Source organism: Manacus vitellinus, unplaced genomic scaffold (genome assembly GCF_001715985.3).
Source record: "Manacus vitellinus isolate BGI_N305 unplaced genomic scaffold, ASM171598v3 scaffold_16_pilon, whole genome shotgun sequence".
NCBI lineage: Eukaryota > Metazoa > Chordata > Aves > Passeriformes > Pipridae > Manacus > Manacus vitellinus.
Genome location: NW_021939189.1, coordinates 12,726,213 through 12,737,089, shown reverse-complemented (window position 1 = coordinate 12,737,089; position 10,877 = coordinate 12,726,213).

Sequence of the window (10,877 nt, the reverse complement as noted above, 5' to 3'; positions counted from 1 at the left end):
AAATATTGATGTAGTCGCAAAAATCGTTCATTAAGGCAATTTAATCTTTGCTATTAAATGTCCTTTCAATTCATTTGAGGTAATTAAGATGCAGTTTAAGTGATTAAATTCTAATTACTTATGCTAGACAAAGAAATATTTGTCACAGTAATATGGTTAACTAAAGACCCAGCTAAAGAAATTTAACATTTACTTCAAATGATACCGCAGGAAAATCGGGTGCTTTCCCGTGATTGATCCACTTAGCAACATATTCTGTAGTGGTGATGTCAACTCGCTGAAGTGGTTACAGATCCATCAACACCAAGTTTGTGTAAACCCCCCTATCCCCCAGTGCTGAGTCAGCACTCCTCAGTCAGATTCACTTCATTATTCCAGGGGCAGCAAATTAAGGTCACTCATTTTAATACAGTGCACAGGAGTGAGGTGTTTGCCATTCTGGCTCAGCTGGGATCTGTGTGTTGGCAGGCTGATGTCATTCTGTGAGCTTCCCATATAGGAACATGTGTTCATCTCTCTTTATGTTATGAAACAACAAAAGAGTATTCCCTGGATTTGATGGCAGAGAAATGAGGCACAAATCAAAAGATCTCTGAGTATATGGAAACACCTGCAGTCTGAACTGTGACACATCTCAGCCTTTATATGAGATATTAGAAAATATAACCTGATACAGGAGATACAGAAAATACATATATGGAGAGGCATCTGGAAGGACTTTTTATGTCTTTAAGACAGTCCTGTACACATGAAGTTGGGATAACTAAAAAACTAGGCTTTGTGAGAGGAGGGGGAACAGATGATCATCACAAAACTCCTGAGAGTTCTCTCAAGTCAGTCTAAAATATACCTCTTTGTTTCTCCCATGGCACATATAGAAATGCAGAGCTTTCATTGGCAATTCTTTGAGCTAGACTGCACCATTTCTTGGGGTTTTCCCACTCACAGGAAGGATGACTGCTCTAAACCCACAGTAACAAAGCCGTTGGCTTGTAAGCTCCCCATTGTTTTCTAGGAACCTTGCACTGGGGTCTTTGAGAAAAGGGTAAAGCAGTTGTTTTTTTTATTCCTACCTGTCTGAAGCAAGTATAATGCTCATGAAGACTAAGGGTGAGATAGTCCTCAAAGCTAAACCAGTCAAGTGAGGGTGGTGATGAAGACCCCAGAGCTCAGTGTTGAGTTTATCTTCTGATGTGAAGCAACCAGAAAGTGCATCCTCAGGCAAGACAGAGCTGAGACTACAGTCATGAGAGATCTTCAATTCTCTTTTTTCCCCAAAATGAACATTTCAGCTACAAAACAGGTTCCTACAGACTCCTTCTGCCCATAGTGTCCAGCTCAGCCTCCCAGCCACAGCACTAATTGGTGTCAAACAGTGTGAAATGTGATGGGAATTAGCATGGTGTGAACTTGCTCACAGGGAGCTGAACCAAGACCACTGCATCATCTCATGCAGGGTACTTGATGGCCATCAAGTAATAATGGCTTGTGGTCAGCAGTGACCTAGGCCAGAGCTGGAAATGTGGCCCATCACCTCAGGGTGAAAGGTCCTGTGTCCCTTGTTGGTGGCCAGCACGCATCTCCTCTCCATGTCAACAGGCTCTGAATTCAGCATGGCTGGAGACATTGTTGTGCAGGTGTCCAGATCCTGCTCTTGGACCAGCTCTGTGTGCAAACAGAGGGGAAAAGGACTCCCTGAAAGCAGAGACCCACCGTGTGAGCTGGCTTCCTCCTCCACAGGGTGAGAAGACTCATTGCCAAGGCACTGGTGGGGCTGTACCCTCACCTTCCAAAAGCAGCTGTGATGCCATGCTGTGGTGCAGTCAGGCAGGCACATTCCCCTCCTGTTGTGCTGCATCCCTGCTCCTCTTCCAACCACTTTGTACAGGCAAAATCCTGGCTGTGGCCATTGTATGCACTTGTCCTGGAGCTGTGGGAACTGCTGCAGGCAGCTGGTGAGCACTGTGACCCTTGGAGTGCCTGTTGGTGTGCTTGTAAGGGCACAGCTCTACCAGTGCCAGGTCTGAAACCACCCAAATCCATCTTCTTCCTCAGTGTCTGCACATTCAGTGATTGCACCACAGTGGGCCACCAGCTGAGCAATGCCTCTCACAGGGAGAGTTGCCCTCTGCCATCAAAACTACCCACAGGGCTTGGGGCAGGGTTTGCCCAAGTAGAATTTTCTTTTGTTGTTCCCCCTGCTCCAGTGCCACTTTTCAAGAAAAGCAGCCAGCAGAATTTGTGGTGATACTTTATTACATGCCCAAACCAAACCAGCAGATATCAGTTTTATTGAGAGCATTACCAGTTCCGTTCTTTGCTTCTGGTTTATAGGAAGGAAAATTTGTGTTCGCCAGAAACAGCTAGGCACACGTGCACACACCAACTGCTCCTGAAAATTGATTTATGGTAATCAGGGTTTTTGCCTCAGATTTTAAAAAGAAATACACCCTCTAGGGATGAAAGACTAGATCAAGTGTCAGGGTTAACACCTGAGCTTACTGTAATCTTGACTTTTAGACTGACCGAACAGTGTAGTTCACATCACAGGTGGGCAAAATATCCTCTTCACTGTCTCGACCTAAAGATGCAATTAGTGCATTTTCATAGGGGGCACAATCCTGCTCACACCTCTGGCAGAGCAGGACTGATCCCACTGTGCTGCACACAGCCAGGTGCTGCAGAAGACCATCAATAGACTGGAGCTGCAGAGGTGAGACCACAAATCTGTACCAGACCCAGGCAGCTGGGCCTCAGTGAGATGTACAGATCTTACAAGGTTTGGCAAGTTTACTTGACCAAATCCCTCGGGTGACTTAGAAGGAACAAAGGGAGACAAAAATAGATTGATGGACTGTGTCAGGAGAATTGCAAGTGTCAAAAATATCTGTTGCTCAGGGCAGAGGAAGATGGAAGTGACTGGAACAGGCCAGAGTTCAGGAGTGGATTTATAAGGTTCCTTCTGGCACTGATAATATTACAATGTCGTATCTGCACGTGTGTTGCCAGAGTCAGGGCGACTCTTTCTTTATCCTCTGCTTTGCTTTTTTCCTAATGAGATTTTCTTAAAAGGCTTTTTCAGAAGGCATCACATGGAGCATCGCTCAGGCAGGGCAGCCCAGAGACAAAGCAGGGCTGTCTGCAGCAGGGAGCGAGGGCAGCCTGCGAGCAGGCATTGCTGGGGGAGAGGTGCACCCCTCTGGGGAGCACAGCACCCCACAAAGCACCCCAATTCAGTGTCTGTGCTGTGGGAGGGCATCTGTTAACGGTGCTCAAGGGCAAGGGGAAGAGAAGGACATCAGTGCAAATTACTGTTATTATCTTCTCCTACATAAAGTAAAACCGAGATGAAGTGTGCAATGAACTGTTGTGAAGACAGGGTCTAGTGCTTTTCCAAAAAAGTGTTTCAGTTGATGTCTCTGGAGCCTGCCCTCAGCAGACACCCTCACTGGCATGAGGGGAGGACCTGGACAGAGCAGGCATAACTGCTGTACCTGAGTGTGACCTGGCTCAGGCTGCTGTCCACCCTCGCAGTGTGAGCTGGCTGGTCTCTGTGCCTGCTCTGGATACACTCTCACGTTGGAGCAGATTTTATCCCATGGTGTACATTTGTTCTCTGGCAAGCTGGAAGCTACAATTTATTATTAAAATTGATTGGCTCCAGTGCAGGGAAAACGATCGCAAGGAAACCCTATTACGGTTTTTCATTATCGCCATTATTTATTTTTAAGTGCTATTAATATTCCTGAGTCTGGACAAGGCAGAAGATGAGAGGTGGTATCCACCCCTGCTGCTCACAACCCGAGGCCTGGCAGTGCTGTCTCTGCAAGGGCTCTTGGAACAACCGAGCATATTGGAAAGTTTTTGCCCTCAGTCTGCCTCTGGCAAATGTTAATGGGAGTAGAGCTGAAAAAGAAACAAGTTTTGCATTGCCTAAAAATGATCCAGGTACCAAAGCTGTTCCCGGTCTCCCCAAGGTGGAAGAGAGCTCTGCGAGCAGTGCTGGGCAGGGACAGGTCCAGCATGTGGCTCAGCAGGCACCAAGGGGATGGAAGGATCAGGGCTAAGCTGGGGGTCTCTGCTTGGCAGCCCCAGCTTCACCCACTGGGGTGGGTGTGTCATGTCCAGCAAGGACTGAACCCATTCCATGTGGGTCTCTGTGTCTCAGGTACAGTCCCACATTGCGACTGAGCCAATCTCTCTCTCTCTGAACCAATGCATCATTAGTCCTGAATCCGAAGCAGAGTTGCCCCAACTTGGATGTGAGGACAAGAACTGACTTATTTCATAGGCTAAGCCAGAGTGTATCACCAGTTGTTCCCACCAGCTGTGAACCAAGCCTGAGGAAACCAACAGTCCAACATAATAGTGTGTTAAAAAAATAAAGCTCACTCTGGTCTGCAGAATGAAGAGATGGCTCCCAGCTTTTATGGGGAGCACCACAGGAACCTCAATGCTCGCTTTCTGATGGGCTTGAGAAAAATGAAGTTTTACTCACAAAATACTGAAATGGGCTTATTTGTATCATAGACTGGATAGGTTTTATTTTCTTCTCCTCAGCAACAAGCACTTTTTTCTTACTTCTGTGATGTCTCTAGCAGTAATCATGAGGTCTCTGATGCAACTGAAGTTGAGAAACAAGGCATATTGTAATTCTTGGGACATTTTCTAAGGAAATAGTTGTTCAGGAATAATATATTTCAGGAAATGAGCGCAAGTTCAGGAAGATAATGCAAACTGTTTTCACAACAGATGGTTGTTTTTTTGTTATTCTGTACTATTTCAGAGAACTCATGTACTAGTTTGTGATTGAAGCCCCAGAGGCTCGCATGGCTAATTGAGCTAGCTTTGTACCTACTGCTGTGACTGTCATTTGGGATGTGATGATTCAGTCTGAAGGACTGCACAGTGCTGACTCGGATCATGCTATTTGTGCCGTTAGGATTTTGTGACAAATTATGATCTGTATCTAGGTGGAAGATGAAATTTGTTTAGTCTTGGAAAAAGGAAGGTGTAAACCAGTGTGAGCAGAAATTAAGCACTAGGCTTGTTAGAAGGGGCAGTAAAAGCTGGAGGCTGAGGCTGTTACAGAGCCAAGCTCCTGCAGCTGCTTTCCTGGGAATTTCTGATTGTCGAACGGTTAGAGGTGTAAAAAAGATTGAGATGCTATTGGTATCTTCTTTGCTCCTCATTCTTAATATTTGTCAGTAAATAACAGACTATTCTTGAAAAAATATTTTTAACTCTTGATTTGCCAGTGTTAACTTCCAGTGGGATGCAGATTATTTCAGTAGGCACCAATCCCCACCGTGAATTCAGCAGTTTGACTTCAGCAGGGGCTTGTGTGCATGAGGAAACCTGTTTTTCAGCCCAGAAGCTCCCCAGTTTTACAGGTCAGGATGTAACTTCAAAGCATTCTTCAAAGGTTTTCAGATAAAAATAACTCTTGAAGATATGAGTTTGGAATCCCAGACTATTTGATTGATGTGTCATTACTGATGAAAGAACGTGTAGCTGGAATATATATTGTTAGGGAGCTCTTCAAAAGCTTCTCCTCAGAGGGGGCTGAGCCACCAGTGTCTTGGTCCCTTGGCCTCCCTGGGCCAGCAGAAGGAGCCTTTGCAGCTCCTGGATCCTGATCTGTGTAGTTCCTATTTCTCAAGTACAAAAGGTATTTTTACACCTCCCTCGAGCAATTTTGTTACCGACTGCAGGCTGGCGCTTGGTAACAATAGGATTTATAGGAAGAACCTTTGTAAAGTAATTTGCTGTTTTCATTCCAATAACCATGGAATAGGTGGAGATACTGCACGAAGTTCTTCATATGATCAGCACTGGTCTCCACAGAAACCAGGACTAGACAGGCTCAGAGACAGAACATTCATATCACCTTCAGAAATACATCTATCAATTGTTATTAAAGGACATTGTTAGAGAAAAAAAAGGGGAAACAGACAACTTCAGACACTTCTGAAAGTGAGACAGAGGAGTCTGTCCTCCCAAGGAAGCCTTTATCTAGCAAAATGCTAACAAGATGAGCTGGCAGACAGTAAAAGGCTGACAGGGGGATCTGGGAGTCTTCCTCACATCCCATCAGATCCTGCCTGGAAGGTGATCTGTGAGGCAGATTTCGAATTGCAAGCAGCCTTCAATAATGTAGAGCAAAATAACATTCTGAAATGGAAAGGAGGGATGATAGATGAAATAAGGTGCAATTCTATAAAGAAAATTTACTATACCATTGTTTTTCATGTCAAAACATGTTTATTTTGTTCAGAATACATCTGCCTGTAGTACCCTGGTTTATCACAGTTCTTTATTCCTTAGTCAGCAAAAAGCTACAGAAATGGATTGAAAGCAACTAATGAAGGTAAAAAATATGGGCAAGGTTTACTTTAGAGTTCAGTGTATTTCCCCTCTTCCTCATAGAGATATTAAATAGTTAAATTCCCAGCACTAGTGGGTGCTATCAAAGTGTAAGCTCTCAGTAATAGAATTTGCTGAGTTTTAGCAGACAACAACAAAGGTATTTTCTAACTTTTATTCCTCATACTTTTTATAGTTCATAATGAGTTAGAAAAATCAGTGTCACACATCCTCTTCAAATTTGGAAGCTGACACGAATGATCCTTTTTCCCTGGTTTGTCCTGTGCTGTGTGCCCGTGTGCTCCTCTGCCAGCCCTCTCTAACTGTCCTCCCCTTTCTTGCAGCATGCAAGAGGAAAGAACAAGAGCACGGGAAGGATAGAGGGAATACACCCAAAAAGCCTCGGTTGGTCTTCACCGATGTCCAGCGTCGAACTCTACATGCAATATTCAAGGAAAATAAGCGTCCATCCAAAGAATTACAAATCACCATTTCCCAGCAGCTCGGGTTGGAGCTGAGCACCGTCAGCAACTTTTTCATGAATGCACGGAGGAGGAGTCTGGATAAGTGGCAAGACGAGGGCAGCTCCAATTCAGGCAACTCATCTTCTTCATCAAGCACTTGTACCAAAGCATGAAGGAATAACCACGAACTAAACCTCGGTGGAAAAGCTTTAAAAATAAATAAATAAATAAATAAATACAGACCAGGACCTCAAAATAGCAGGTTTATACTTAGAACTATTTGAAAAAAAAAAATATTTATAAGTCCAAAGAAACCAAAGACTTATTTCACCTGCATTATGACTTTGTTCTAAGACACACACTTTAGTAGGATGACGACTTGCGAAAAAACAGAGAGGAAGAAGAAAGCGAAACGGAGGGAACAAAACAGAATGCAAAGAGAAGAGAAAGAGACCACTGGTCTTACACCTTTGCCCATTATCATCTTCACCGTACTTGGCTGTTTAGTGGTTTGGAGCATAGTGATTTCCTGTCATTGAACAGACATCTCTTTGGATACAGCTCTTCATTTCCACAGCAATTGCCATGAAGGTGTATAGTGTATCTGTACTGCGTACACACCGGTGGTTAGGGACTTAGTCAGGGCTGGTCTTCAGAGAGGGTTGTGCCATGGCACAGCTGACAGAGCGTGGAGTCGTCTGAATTCCTTTGAACGGTAGTGTGATTTTTGCTGTTTCACAGTTTGAACTTAAACCGGTGCAACGCCCGGGAACAAGTTCAAACTAGGCAAAGAAATTTTGAATGGTACCTAAACCAGTGCATTCTCTTTGTTTGTTAAGGAATGTTCAGATTTAAAAAAGGAAAACTATTCCATCCATAAAAAAAAAAAATCGACTAGCTACCAAAGAACACATTTAATAATTATATTGCAGGTATTTTATTGCAATGATTTTAATATTCCAAAGCTATTTTTACACAAAATACTATGTAGAGTTATAGGTATAAACTAATCTAACTGTATAACACATAAAACTTGTAATCAAGACTGTTATTTGCAATTAGTAAAACCACATTATCGTTTCTTTCCATGATTGGCAAGAAAGAATGTCACCCGAGGAGATCGCAGCCCCCGGCAGAGCACAGGTACTGAGGATGGGATGCTGCTGCCGCTGAACTCAGTGGGCCTTTTGGTCACTGACTTCAACGGGAGCGAAAAAAAAAGGAGCCACGTGTTCCAGCCGTGTGTGAGGCTGTGGGAGCCGCCGTGCTGCATCCCCAGGCGCTCTCCCAGGCTGGCAGTGCTGGAAGCCCGGCGCGAACCGTGCGCTGTATTTCAATGTGGCTCAGCTCTGCCATCTAGCCTGCGAACAGGAGACCTGAGGCACTCAGTATGCAAAAATGAAACGAATTGAGAGATGCAAAACCACAGGGCTCAGTGTCTGATCAATACTCATTGACATTAGTGAGCTTTTTTTTACCTATTGACTTTACCAGGCAAAGGAATAGTAATAGCTTGGAAGGCTTGTGGTCTTTTCCTATTGAAAACAGTGGTACAACATCAGGTAATGCTGGTGGGAAGAGCTCCAAGAGGAGCTCTAGTAGTGCTTTTGGAAAGAGAAATTGTGATCCCTCTGAATTCAAGAGCAAAATTCCCATGACACTGAGACACAGCCTGATGTTTTGTGGCTTCGTATCTGTGTGTAGCAGGCTGAGCTTTTGTCCCATGCATTCTTTCTTGCTCATCTATTAGTCAGGATAATGCATGAGATAGTTTAAAGTTTGTAGCTGAAAAGCTTTATATGCTCTGTTGCTAACAGACCCATAGGAGAAAAATCATCCCGTTCCTACTCTGATAAAATTAAAAAGAAAAGAGTGCAACATCTGCATATTAAATTTTAGTGTAAGGGGAAAATAGACTTTAAAAACCATACATGTGCCTGTTAGATTTCTAACCGGTGTTTCAAATTACTGTAGTAATTATGCTAGGTATATTAAATTCCAAAGTAACCAAATATGCAGTCATAGGCCCAATGCAAGGACTAGAAATAGGTAATCTTAATTACAACCTTTTTTTTTTTTAATTAAAAAAAAAGAAAAAGGAAAATTCAAGGTAAACTAGAATCCAAACACTATCAACTGTACCAGATACTGGTTTGGGGATGAAGCCCACTCAAAATACCAGTGACACCAAAGCTGAGCAACTTTGTAGCACCAGTTACTTCCCAAGAGGACAGGGTCTAGTCAAGGTTCAGGGTGTACAGGTAATTTCCACTAAGTGTTTAGAATACAGATGAAATATCTCTTTATTAAAATAAAGTAAAATAAAAACAAGATTTTTGGCATTCAGTATTTCTCCATATTTCAGTATGTTAAACCCACTTTAAGACTCACAAAGCAATTGTCTAGGAAAACGGAATCTGATCTGGGAGTTTTTTGAGTCTCTAGCTTACCTTAAATTTTAGCAAGCTTTCTTTTGAAGTGTTCCATCCCCACGGAGACATTGACATGGCATCCTTAGTAAGCTCACATATAAAGTACCTTATGAATGCAGTCTCACTAGTGTAAGTTGATAAAGGACAGTGATAACTAACGGTTTAGTTTTTTCCAGCAAACGCTGCTTTGTAACGTACCTATAGTTTAGAAAAGAAAGCCTTATTTATTTAAAACTTGAGAATTTAAAAATGCAGGGAAATTCAAAGTACATTGCCGCATTTTTTAGTATTTTCATTGTATTGTCTTTATAGACTACTTGCTGAAACCAAAGAGAACTTTCATACCAGCATTAAATTTGCACCCAATATGCAATTTCAGGATCTCTGATACACACACATGCAAACCCCTAAGTAGGACTGTGTATATGTACATGCACACACATTTTTGTGGGGTGTATGTATGTATACATGTGCACACACACGTCCACACACACTAAAACTGATGCACAAGTTATAGCTTTTAAGTGTTTTGGGTTTTTTACATGTCTGTTTAAGTATATATAAACCTTTTGGTTTTCTATAAGCCATTAGGAACAAACCACTCTTCCCATAAGCAATATGCGCCTCATACTCTGAATAGGCAAAGAACACACTTTTCTTTGATTGCTTTCAAAACGTGAAGCAAATAACTATGGAACTGCTCATTCTACCTGTAAAGCTGTGTTACCTCTGAGCAGACTGCCCAGCTGCACCGACTGAAGCATGGACAGGTTACCTGGTGCTCCCTGGCTCTGACTGGTGCCATTGCTCAACAGGGCACCCTTGAAGGGGAGCTTCTTCTAATGCTGCGTTTAACATTACACAAGGAACCTGCCTCTGTCCTATTAGTGTCAGTCTTTTGGTTCATTTCATTCCTGACTAAATGGAAATTAGTTTCAAATGCAACAAAAAGCATCTAAAACTCTGCCAGGAAGGGTTAGGAGAGGGAGCAGAACCTGAAACAGTTTGGGAGCATCAGGAGATGAGGCTTCAGTCAAAGGTGACCCCACGGGCAAGAGGGCATTAGGAACATGCATTCAGCTCACAGGCTGCATCCAAAACTGACCGCAGTGACCCACAAGGGGAGGCTGGCCAAGAGGTGAACTGTCCGCATCCATTCCCATTGTAAATGGCATTATTAGATTTCCAGGAAAATAAAAAAAACAAAACAACAACAAAAAAATAACCAAACAAAAAAAATCCCCATTCAGACCGACTCACACCACTCTGTTAGCCCTGCATGGCTTCCCAGGGCCGCAGCCTCCTCTCCTTACTCAGGTAAAGCAAACCCAACCAGAGCGAGCCAGCCAGCAACGGGGCTTTCGCTTGAGAAGTTGCTCCTGCACAACCAGTGCCAGGAGCAAATTCCCAAGCAGCTGAGTGGCCAGGGGTGCCCTGGCATGAGACCAGCCCCAGGGCTGCCCATGGGCACCACTCTTCTCCTGAGATTTCAGGATAAGGACGTGGTGATGGTGGGTGCTGCCCCAGGGGCTACTGCTGCCCAGAGGGCTCGGAAACACTGCTGAGCTTATACCAAAGAGTCTTAGGACACCTCTCCTCACCTGAGTTGTAAACA